Here is a 12,465-nt window from a genome sequence, read left to right on the forward strand (position 1 = left end):
GGCTGCCAAGCATCGTTTTTTGATTTGTCTTGCGATTCAAATGGAGGGTGGGGAACAAATTAGACTATCAAAGATAATAACCGTGCAAGTGTTTGGCTAAAATGATCCACAGCAAATATTCATCTAAGTTCGTATGTACATAGTTTAATTGAATACTTCTTCAATAGCCTCAACTATCCATACATATACATAGTTACATTCATTTATACTAGAGAAAAAACCGAATAGCGATAAAGGCCCAATTGCTCCTAATACACATGAATAAATTTAGCTCAACGTTACAATTGAATTATGTATGTATGTATATAATTTGCATTTTACTTTTTATACCGCATATGTATCTTATCTAGAGAAAGCTATTGGTTGTACCAAAGAATTTCTTAATTCTGTCTGATATCAATCTATTTAACGGATTTTATGAAAGCACCACTTCTATTCACCGGCAAGGACATTCTGAAAACCGGATTGGTCCCTACATATGGATGTACATAGAAAGAATCAAAAATAAGTTTAGGCGTTTATGAGAAATGCATTTTTTTTGATTACGTTTAAATCCCCTCATTGCTAATCCTATCATTCAAATGATGCCTCATAGATAAAAAGAGAAAATTGATGATGTTAAAGGTATGCTGACACGTTTTTTACGTACGTTCGTGGGCAACTGCGGCTTCATCTGTCAGTCGAAGCAACGTAACAAAGGACCCTATGTAAAGACGGAATTATATCGGAGGTGCTCACAAATGAACACACCAATGCGGTCAATATTAGATTACGCCCTCGATAATCTGGAACCCTCGTTACCAGACGCACTGCGACAAATTGGAGTGGGTTCAAAGGCAATTCCTAATTTTTGCGCTAAGGGACTTACCATGGGACCCCTCAAGGATTCTTCCTCCCTACTCCTGTCGTTTAATATTTGTTCAGCTCCCTACGTTACGGAGTCGTAGGGAGATGGTAGGTGAGTTATTTGTAGTAAAACTTATTAGAGGGACGGCAAATAGCCCTTTTCTGCTCGGTGAAATTTTATTTAATGTTCTCTTTAGACCATCTAGACATTTACAACCGCTTCATATAAGCACATGCAGATCGAATTTTGAAATGCACGAACTCTTCGTTGTCTGTGTACTGACTTTAATAAGCACTGCAAAAACATTGATACATGTGATACGTGTGTGACGTTAAATACGCAATGATTTAGGTGGGTGGCTTGGATTCACGTCCTTTCCAACCTCCCACTCTTATCACCAGCTCCAATAACCTTGGACGGGTGGCTTGGAATCACGTCCTTTCCAACCTCCCACACATTGCAGCCCTACTTGTGTGTCAAATATACATACATCAGCTGCTCGAAATCACGTCAATTCCAACGGCACTAATAATCAATTCCCGTTGCTCGGCATCACAGTCCATCCCGACAACTGATTTAATAATGTACATACATATTTTATAATATGATTTTGTTCAGTTTGTATGCTTCTGTAATTTATCTGCAACCCATACTATATTTAGTCTGATTAATTGTTAAATTTATAGACTAATAAATAAATTAATTAAACCTACAGGGGAATTCTCTAGATTGAAACTGCCGCTAAATAGTAATTTGACGTGCTACTCACCACTACCTCTTAAGCCGCGCTTCCCAAGGCAGTCGGTTCTATGTACCGGAGCGACTCGGGATTTTTCCCGATCAAGGACTGTCATTTCAGTGTGACCCCATCTAATTTGTTTCGTCCCTCCCACAAATTGTCATCCTCCCAGTAGCTCCTTGCTGCAGGACTGCTCCATATTCTCTTACTCCGGGAAGGCATCGAATCCAATCCGGGTCCGTCTCCTGACCCCGGTCCTGAGAAATGGTTTTGCTGCATCTGCCGGAAAAGAATATTTTTAGGACGGTCATACTCTGTTCAGTGTGTCTCGTGCAAGGGATGGTTGCATCGGACAGGTTGTTCTGGGCTTGATCCCAAAACCCGACGTCCACGTAACTTTTATAAATCTTTTGTGGCTCCTTGCTGTTCACGCCCAAGGGCGTCCCGTAGTCTATGTCTAAGCGCCCCCCCCCCCCCCCCCCCCCCTACCTTCCAGCAGCCCCGCTGCTCAGCAAGCCACAACAAGTACCCGCTGCTGCTCGCGCCCCACGGCGCCAACAACTCAAACAGCTGCTACCACTCATAACTACAATCTTCGTAGTAGAGTCTGAAGCAATGCTGAGCAACAGCCCCTGCCCCCGTTTCCTCCCCCTCTCTTTTCCGGCAGCAATCGTGTAGGTCAGGGAAACATACTCTTAGTCCCTACCTCCGTTTGCACCGTTTGCCAGCACAGTATATGTTTGCGACATCCGCCCAATGCAGCTCCTGCCTTGTTCAACAGAGCCGTAACAAAATCCTCAAATCCCTCGCTGGCAGTACTTGGGGAAAAGATAAAGAAACGCTCATGACTACATACAAAGCAATTAGCCAGCCGATTACGTGCTACGCGTCACCCATATGGTCGCCAAGCCTAAAAATCACCCACTGGAAGAAACTACAGGCCTGCCAAAATACTGCTGTCAGAATCGCCACGGGCTGTCTTCTTATGCCCCCAGAACACCATCTGTATAATGAGGCGAGAATACTCCCCATCAGGGAGGGAAATGAGATGCTGACCAAACAGTTCCTGTTGAATACCCAGAAACCTGGGCATCCCAACAGACATCTGATTGATGAACCAGCACCGCCTAGGGGCTTAAGGAGTCATCTCCGTAAGCATTTTGAGGAAATACGGCACCTGAGAACCCAGCCGTATGAAGTGAAAAAACACAAGCAGGTCCTTGGTGAACTCCATAAACAGGCGTCGGACCTGTATGCCGGGAATTGCCCGGTGAATCCAGTACTTAACGAAAATTATCCAAAACTTGCGGAAGAGGACCGCATACTCGCCAGGGAAACGCGTGTCACTCTTGCTCAACTTCGTTCTGGATACTGTAACAGGTTAAACTCTTACCTATCCAGAATCAACCCCGACATACAAAATGTATGCCCCGCTTGCAATGTGTCCCCACATGACACCAACCATCTCTTCAATTGTAATGTGGAACCAACGCCTCTAACAACCCTTTCCTTATGGTCCACCCCTGTTGAAACGGCAAGTTTCCTTGGACTCCCGTTAGAGGATATTGATGACAATTTGTGATCGGTCGCGGCTATTAGGTGAGGCGAGCATTGCTACAAAAACAACCTCTTAAGCCGGATTATTTACTAGAGTTACCAAAGGCCAGTATTTAACTATTACACTGTTTAAGCCGGCTTATTTGGTTGGATTTATCCAAGGCTCATGAACCATGGATTTATCGATTATATCTTTCACCGCACACTATTAATCCGCTTACTCCCTTCTCGTCCTTTATAGTGCAACCGCTTTCATAAATTTGTTCAACATTATCATTTTGTTGAAACTTATTATTTTTTCGGCGTCCTAGCATGACCTGACGATATTGATATCCAAAGATCTGGACACTAGTTCTGCTTACTCCAAAACTGGAAAAAGAAGAAGAAGAGATTGGTTTGATGTTGAAGAAGGACAGAACGAAGAACCTGCTGTCCAAGCAAAGAATAAGCTTATAAAAAGGTACGGACGTTTGCGTGTTGTTGTTGGAGCGATAAAAACACTACCTCTTTGCCGGATATAGGTCCGAAACGTTCCGGTAAAAACACCCTTAAAGTACTAGACCGACCATCTCGGAAACGATTTAATATTACCACATTTAACTTTCTAGGTCATCCCTTCACCCACTCCCTGATTCCATGAGGAACTTGGGGTCGCCAGATCCTTGCCTGCTAAACAAGTGTATGGTACATTGATATTTGTAACAAGAATCGCCTCGCATAGCTTAGATTGACAAATGTGATATTTCAAACTATCGCCCAATTTCCAAGCTATCTAATATTACTAAAGTATTTGAGAGTATTGTAAGTAGTAAAATCGCCTTTGTGTTTAAACCGTTTATCTCTCTCTCGCAACATCGTTTTGTACCTGGTAGGTCAACAGTTACTAACCTCTTGGTATTTTCAAATTATTGCATTTCGTCGTTTCTTAAGGGGGGTCAGGTGGATGCTATCTACACTGATATGTCAAAAGCATTTGATAGAGTTAGTCATAATTTGCTACTGAGGAAGTTATCCTCGCTGGGTATGCATAATCAGTTTCTTGATTGGATCAAATCTTATCTTGCCAATAGTGTTAATTTTGTTGTTGTTGACGATGCAAGATCACCTCCTTACATTGCTCCTTTGGGGGTACCTCAAGGTGGTATACTGGGTCCTTTATTATTTTTAATATTTATTAATGATCCCAGTTCTTGTTTCAAGTTCTGTCATCATCTTTTATATGCTGACGATTTGAAGATCTTCATGATGGTAAAAAGTTACACTGATATTGAAGTTATTCAACATGAGCTTAACAGTTTTGACGACTGGTGTAGACGAAATAAGCTAGTTCTAAACGTTGACAAATGTTTCTTCGTAACTTACCACAAAACGCGAACACCCCTTCAATCCTCTTATTTCATTTCGAATTTTGCTCTAAATTCCCTTACCAGAATTTAGGATCTTGGTGTTATGTTCGATTCCAACTTCCCTTTTACAAAACATCTTAACCTTATTATACCTAAGGCTTATGCCGCTCTTGCTTTTATAAAACGGAACCCAGCCAGCATTTTTTGAAAATTTTGATCAAAAAATATTTAAATATCATACCACAAGATGATTAAAAACGTTCAAATTTAAAAGCATTTTCTGTTCGAAAATTAACGTATCGTCGGGAGAAAAATGTACCATAAATGTGATTATTCTTGAATAATCATTTATGATTCCTATTTCGAAACGCTTTTTATTCATATTTGATATCACTGTAAAATTGGGCTTTAATAGTTTTAGAGTAATATTTGACTGCTTTTCACAGTCATTTTCTGATCATATTCGTGAATATATTTCAATCGTTTTGGTTGAGATTTTTGAATAATTTTTGAATGCCATTATAATGCATTTATTCTTCATATCTCATTCAAAATAGAATACTACATAATAATCTTATTTCATCAGGGGAAGAAAGCATCCCACTCAGCATTTAGGTGATTCAATTTTAAATTTCCCTACATATCAATACAATTTGATTACTCTTTCTGACTAAATAATGAGTTATCATACAATTGAACATAAGAAATAATCAAATATGAATACTTTTGATGATGAAAAACTAAAAACCATTTTTCGATCACTTTTTGGAATCATTTTTGAAGTCCTTTAATGACTAAATTTTTATATTTCATAAAAACCAACAAAAGAATAATCAAATATGCTTACCTTTGATGATCATAAACTGAATATAGTTTTCAATCACATTTTGGAATCATATTTGAATCAAATGTGTTTTCTTTAGGTGATCAAAAATTTATAATCATTTTTCATTCAGCTTTCTGAATCTTTTATGAATATATTTGTTGACTGAATAATGAATTTTATACTTGTTGAAATTTTACTTTTCATTAAAAATTTTATTTTTTTCACATATACATATTTTTTCAATCATGAAGCTAAGAAAAAATATATAAAAATTTTATTATTTATGCAAAAGATATTCTTCAAGACAAAAATAATATAATGCTGCTCGTGAACGAAGATTTCCCCAACCATTTCTCCCCTTCAGCTTCCCAGAAAATACATAATGATTGGATAATACATAGGTTGTGAGCTATTTGAACTCCAGGTAAGTGAAACTATCTTGACATACCTGGATACGGCTTCAACATCCCGTATCGTATCCGTATTTTAAGGTGCAGACGATAATGCTGATGGTGGATGTTGTAGTCGCAGGTGTATATCGGTCAAGTTTGTTTGCGAGTTAGCTGTGGTTCGAATAGCTCAGTTTTGCATGCTTTCTTCCCCTGATGAAATAAGATTATTATGTAGTATTCTATTTTGAATGAGATATGAAGAATAAATGCATTATAATGGCATTCAAAAATTATTCAAAAATCTCAACCAAAACGATTGAAATATATTCACGAATATGATCAGAAAATGACTGTGAAAAGCAGTCAAATATTACTCTAAAACTATTAAAGCTCAATTTTACAATGATATCAAATATGAATAAAAAGCGTTTCGAAATAGGAATCATAAATGATAATTCAAGAATAATCACATTTATGGTACATTTTTCTCCCGACGATACGTTAATTTTCGAACAGAAAATGCTTTTAAATTTGAACGTTTTTAATCATCTTGGGGTATGATATTTAAATATTTTTTGATCAAAATTTTCAAAAAATGCTGGCTGGGATGCAAAACTGAGCTATTCGAACCACAGCTAACTCGCAAACAAACTTGACCGATATACACCTGCGACTACAACATCCACCATCAGCATTATCGTCTGCATCTTAAAATACGGATACGATACGGGATGTTGAAGCCGTATCCAGGTATGTCAAGATAGTTTCACTTACCTGGAGTTCAAATAGCTCACAACCTAACCTATGTATTATCCAATCATTATGTATTTTCTGGGAAGCTGAAGGGGAGAAATGGTTGGGGAAATCTTCGTTCACGAGCAGCATTATATTATTTTTGTCTTGAAGAATATCTTTTGCATAAATAATAAAATTTTTATATATTTTTTCTTAGCTTCATGATTGAAAAAATATGTATATGTGAAAAAAATAAAATTTTTAATGAAAAGTAAAATTTCAACAAGTATAAAATTCATTATTCAGTCAACAAATATATTCATAAAAGATTCAGAAAGCTGAATGAAAAATGATTATAAATTTTTGATCACCTAAAGAAAACACATTTGATTCAAATATGATTCCAAAATGTGATTGAAAACTATATTCAGTTTATGATCATCAAAGGTAAGCATATTTCATTATTCTTTTGTTGGTTTTTATGAAATATAAAAATTTAGTCATTAAAGGACTTCAAAAATGATTCCAAAAAGTGATCGAAAAATGGTTTTTAGTTTTTCATCATCAAAGTATTCATATTTGATTATTTCTTATGTTCAATTGTATAACTCATTATTTAGTCAGAAAGAGTAATCAAATTGTATTGATATGTAGGGAAATTTAAAATTGAATCACCTAAATGCTGAGTGGGAATAGTCGTGAGTTTAGAGATCCCTACACGAAAAAAATACTTTAATCTACTTTTGTTAGATCGAAACTGGAATATGCGGCCATAGTTTGGAATCCCTTCTACGCTATCCATTCGAATAGACTTGATCGTGTTCAAAAAAGATTCCTGCACTTTGCTTTGTTCCAATTAAGATTTGACTTGCCTATTCCGTCATATATTTCGCGATGTAGATTGATGAATATGCAAACTCTTGAGGTTAGAAGGACAATTTCTGGACTCTTGTTCCTGCATGGCCTACTCAATGGGAATATTGATTGCCCTCCTTTGCTAGAACTCATAAAGCTTGATGTTCCATTTTCCATGATTTACGTCACTGATCTCTTTCATACTGAATATTGTAGGCGTAATTATGCTCAGTATGAGCCAATAACTCGAATGCTAACTGACTTTAACTCACTTTACTATAGAAATATTCATGTGGATATTTGTTCCAATTTTTCTGTTTTTAAGTTCCTGCTTGTTTAAAGTTTTTTTATAATTGTAAGTCAAGTTTTATTGTGCTGTTATTATTGTTATCTAGTCTGTAAGGTTTTGTAATACCATAGACTAAATAAATATAAATTGGGTTGCGGAAGCTGTGAATTGCACTTATCAACTCTTGGATCCATTTGCCTCTTCGCATCTACGTTCGTATTGGCAGCAATAATTTCGAATTAGCAAAGGACTTTATTCATTTGAGATCTAGCATTCACACGAACAATAACATCATCCTCCAAATTCTGCAAGGGATAACGTTTGAAACAAATGCTACTTGTGCTGAGAAGGCAATTGAAAAGTAAAGTTCTCTATCGGCAAACGAAAATAAAAGTTCTTCCCAATAATAATGTATTCTATGCGTTGGCGATTTAATGATGAGCCATACGAGCTCTATGCAGATAGCAGGTACGCTTGACAGGTCACGTTATCCGAATGAAGAAAGATAATCCTGCCCAGAAGATTTTCTTATCGGCTTTCTCATTTTTCTTCACTGATTATACATATTTATAAGCTTCATTTGTGTTGTCAGTTAATATAAATCTCCTTTATACTGCCAGCAATTCATATTTTCCCCTTCTCGGCCCACAACTAAAGCAATATTTTCATCAAGCCCACAAAATATTTATTTTGCTCTGCTTAGCACATTTGAATTCATGCGACTTCGGCAATTATTTCAAAATAAATACTTGATGTTGGTTTTTAATTGTTGAGTTAAGAAGTTTTTTTATGATTTGATGACGCATTTAGTAGGTATTAATTGATATTTTATATTGTAATTGCTGATTTACAACAGATTTACAATGGCAATAATATGAGTCCATTTTTATAAAGAAACGATTTACATAAATGCTGATCTTCGCATTAAATTTACCAAAATTACCTGAAAGTGTTTGCAATAAATTTATGTGTTGTATATTTGCAAATTAAACCCTCAGTATTTATATTAAGTTAACCCGAATTAGGGCGTTCGTTAAACTGATTTTTAGCTAAGTCCAGTTTTTGAGTTATAAACCAGTTTCAATACTCAGACCCGAAGGCTCAAGTGGTCTAAAAATAATTTCAGAGGTAATCGGGCTAGTGCCACAAGATTTAGATATATTTAGATTTATTTATTTATTTATCAGTCTATAAATTAAACAATTATTCAGACCAAATATACAGGCAATTAATTTAAAGATATAATGTACGATATAAATAAATAACATATGCAGTCATCAATTTTAAAATAATATTTAAATAGTATTTAATTAAACGCTTGACAATTTTAATTCAAAACTTAGAAGTAAGCAGAAGTTAAAATGTTGTAAATGAATTCTTATAAGAATCTCAAAAAGACCTCACACAACGTACTCATGAAGGAGCTATTTACCTAGTAGAGGGCACACGTGAATTTATGAAATTGACAACAATAGAGCAAATTAATATTAGACAAAATTTATACAGAATAGAATTTATACAGAATAAATTTGAGTACATATGTACATACATATAAAAATAATGATCACAACGCAATTTTGCAAACAAGTTTCAAGTAACTGGTACTTTCATATTTGAAACAAAGGGTTGAACAGTATTATCACGGTTTAGCGTTCTTTGCTTCATTTAAAATTATTATGGTATACCAAGAAACGAGTCGCAGACGTCTAAATTTTTGCAGTGTTTATTAAAATCATGACATAAACAGTGAAGTAGTTCCTGCATTTCATAATTCGATCTGCATCTAGCTACAAAAATTGAATGAAAATGTCTAGATGGCCTAATAGGAACGTTAAACTTAATTTCACCAAACAAAAATGGACTATTTATCGACCGTCTTATTAATTTAACAATAAATAACACACCAAGCATCTCCCTGCGGCACTGTAACGTGGGCAACTGTAATATTTTTAACCGGCAGCAGTGGGGGGGGGGGGGGGGGGGCGATTTTTAGAAGGATCCCATGGTAAGTGTTTTAAAGCGAAAAGCAAAAATTGTTTCTGGGCCGATTTCAGCTTGTCAGAACGAACCTGATAACGCCGATTCCAAATTATTGAATCGTATTCCAAAGTAGGCCTGACCAATGATATAAAGAGTTTTTGTAACGTATGGGTCATTGAATTCTTTAGACCGACGTTTAACGAAAGCCAAAATACCTTTAGCGCTATTCACTCAAAATTCGATATGAATTTTAAAATTTTGGGTCCATTGTAACGCCTAAATCAATAAAATTAGTGACTTGCTTGATTACATAGTCGCCAATAGCATAATCATAGGATTGGAAGGACTTCCTTGTAAAACACATGAACTTAAATTTAGGTAGGTTTAGTGACATGGCGTTTACATTACACCAGTCAACTAGACTATTCAGATCAGCCTGAAGACATGCCCTATCCGCGGGTGAGCGGATAGGCATTATAAGTTTTACATCATCAGTGTACATCAACGGCTTGCATCGCTTCAAAACACTAGGAAGGTCATTATTGAACAACGGGAACAAACCGGACCAAGGTGGCTGTCTTGAGGAACACCAGGAGTTACGTTTATGAACCGAGACCAGCAATTATTAAATATAACTGTTTGTTTTCTTTCCTTCACATAAGAAGAAACCCAAGAGAGGAGCAATGGAGGAAATCCTAACCGATCAAGTTTGAATAAAAGTATAGAATGAGAAACTTTATCAAATGCCTTACTAAAATCAGTATAAATAACATCAACTTCACAATTAGTCTTAAAACTGTTGGATACAAAGGTTTTAAACTCAAGCAAGTTGGACACCGTTGACTTACCCTTGTATAAGCCATGTTGAGAAAAGTCAATTAATGAAGATACTCTAAAAGCAATCTGTTTTGTGATAATCAATTCAAATAGCTTAGGAATAGTGTTGAGTTTGGTACGAATTTCAGATTGTAGTACCAATTTAAATTTTTATGTTATTTTTTTATTTCATACTTTGCACATTGGCAGCCGAGACCGCTTTCCTACAAAGTCTTACATGTATAGGGTAATCCAATCTGGGTCCAGCCCAGAAAGTATTTATAAGGCTCATGTAAATAATATCTTAAATCTTAAGCGAAGTTTAGGAGAAACACAGCTATGTGTACTGAGGATTTTAATTTAAGTAATGTTAGCTGGATCTCTCTTGAAAACAATCTCTATTTAACTCCTACTAATAATAACAGCTCTTATGAATCGTATCTTATTGATAATTTTGGATGGGTTGGTTTATCTCAAATTAATAGTTTCCATAATTCTTTACATCGCACTCTTGATTTAATTTTTGTAACTAATAATATTAGTTTTGTTATCTCGGAACCTGCGTCTTCAATTTCGCCACCAAACTTGCATCACCTGTCCTTAAAGCTTGAAATTCAGTTCTTTGAGTATTTCTGTATTCCTACATCAAATATGAAAACATCGTTCAATTTTCGAAGTTGTGATTTTATTCGTTTAAATTCTGCTTTACGTGGAGTTGATTGGGATGCTATGCTTGGCGAAAGTGAAGTTGGAAAGTCTTTCAATGTATTTAAAAATGAAATTATAAGATTTGCGAAAAAATCGTGCCGGTATATAAAAATAAAATTTATAAATCTCCCTGGCACAATAGTGAGCTCAAACATCTAAAAAATTTGAGAAACAAGTTCTTTAAAAAATATAAGTTTACTAATCAGCGTCGATTTTATGATTTGTTTATTGTGTTTATATGTTATAATTTAATGTTATATGTATGTATGTAAGTCAAATTTTAATGTGAAATTGTTGAATATTTTGTAATTGTTTTATGTTTTGTCAAATAAACTAGGCTCCCTGAAGAAGGTGCAAAATAGCACCGAAATGCATAGGAGAAAAAGGAAAACTCAGCTTTTTGCCTTATAATTTGAAATCGGCCGTAAATATATCTTTACTTTACAATAAATTGCTTTGAATGAAAGTAATTGCAAAGAACATGTGACTCCTCGGACGGATAGACTGACTGATGCACTGATGAATGGACGACCGGGTTGTTTAGCGCAACCCTTTCAAGGGGTTTCCAGCGCCATTTATAGCTTCTCCAATCTAATTGTCAATCTCAACTACCAATAACGAATCCTGGTTCTTTAGCAGCCGAGTCTCTGGCGACCCAAATTTCCTCATGGATTTAGGGGCGGGATGGCCTAGAAGGTTTCATGTGGCCATAATAAATCGTTCCCGAGATGGTCGGGCTAGTACCTTAATGGTGCTTGTTACCGGAAAGTACCGGATCTGCATCCGGCAAAGAACCATCAACATCGATAACACTCCCCTAAACCTTCGCGGAGTATCTTAACCGTTACAACAACAACAACAACAGTGGATGGTCAATGCTTACTTAAAACTCTTCCGTTTATAACTCAATTGGTTTTTAAGAAGCACTCTTCTATACATAAATATAAATATCTAAGCCTCTTTATAAGACATGTTCGAACCAAAGGGCATAGTTCATTTCATGTAAAGTGAACAAAGGAAGTATTACGTGCATGATCGGTTGCGTCAAACTCCGTCCACATCCCGGAATTGTCGAATTTTTTTTGTCAGGGCAAAACCTTTCCTTGTTAAGCCAAGGTGCCCCAATGATATTTTGGAAAAAAAAACTCAATATATCTTGTACCAACATGTGCAGTTTTTGGCTGATATCTTCAATGAAGTGAAAAATACTCTGTAAAACCTCAAAACCTTCCCTTCAATAAGTACGCGTTTATTTAAAAAAGTTCAAGATCCCACGTACCTGCATCAGTGGCGGTGTTAATTGCTTATGCTTTAATCCATTCTGCCATCTGTTGCCCTGTGTATGCAATGTGAATTTGTTCAATGTGCCATGGCA

At 36.0% G+C, this 12,465-nt stretch overlaps 1 protein-coding gene across 5 annotated transcripts in view; it reads left to right on the top strand.

Moving 5' to 3' along the window:
• The window catches only part of MTA1-like (metastasis associated 1-like), an 81,075-nt gene that overhangs the window by 619 nt on the left and 67,991 nt on the right, over positions 1-12,465 (top strand). The window lies entirely within an intron of this gene.

Source organism: Eurosta solidaginis, chromosome 1 (assembly GCF_040869045.1).
Source record: "Eurosta solidaginis isolate ZX-2024a chromosome 1, ASM4086904v1, whole genome shotgun sequence".
Lineage (NCBI taxonomy): Eukaryota > Metazoa > Arthropoda > Insecta > Diptera > Tephritidae > Eurosta > Eurosta solidaginis.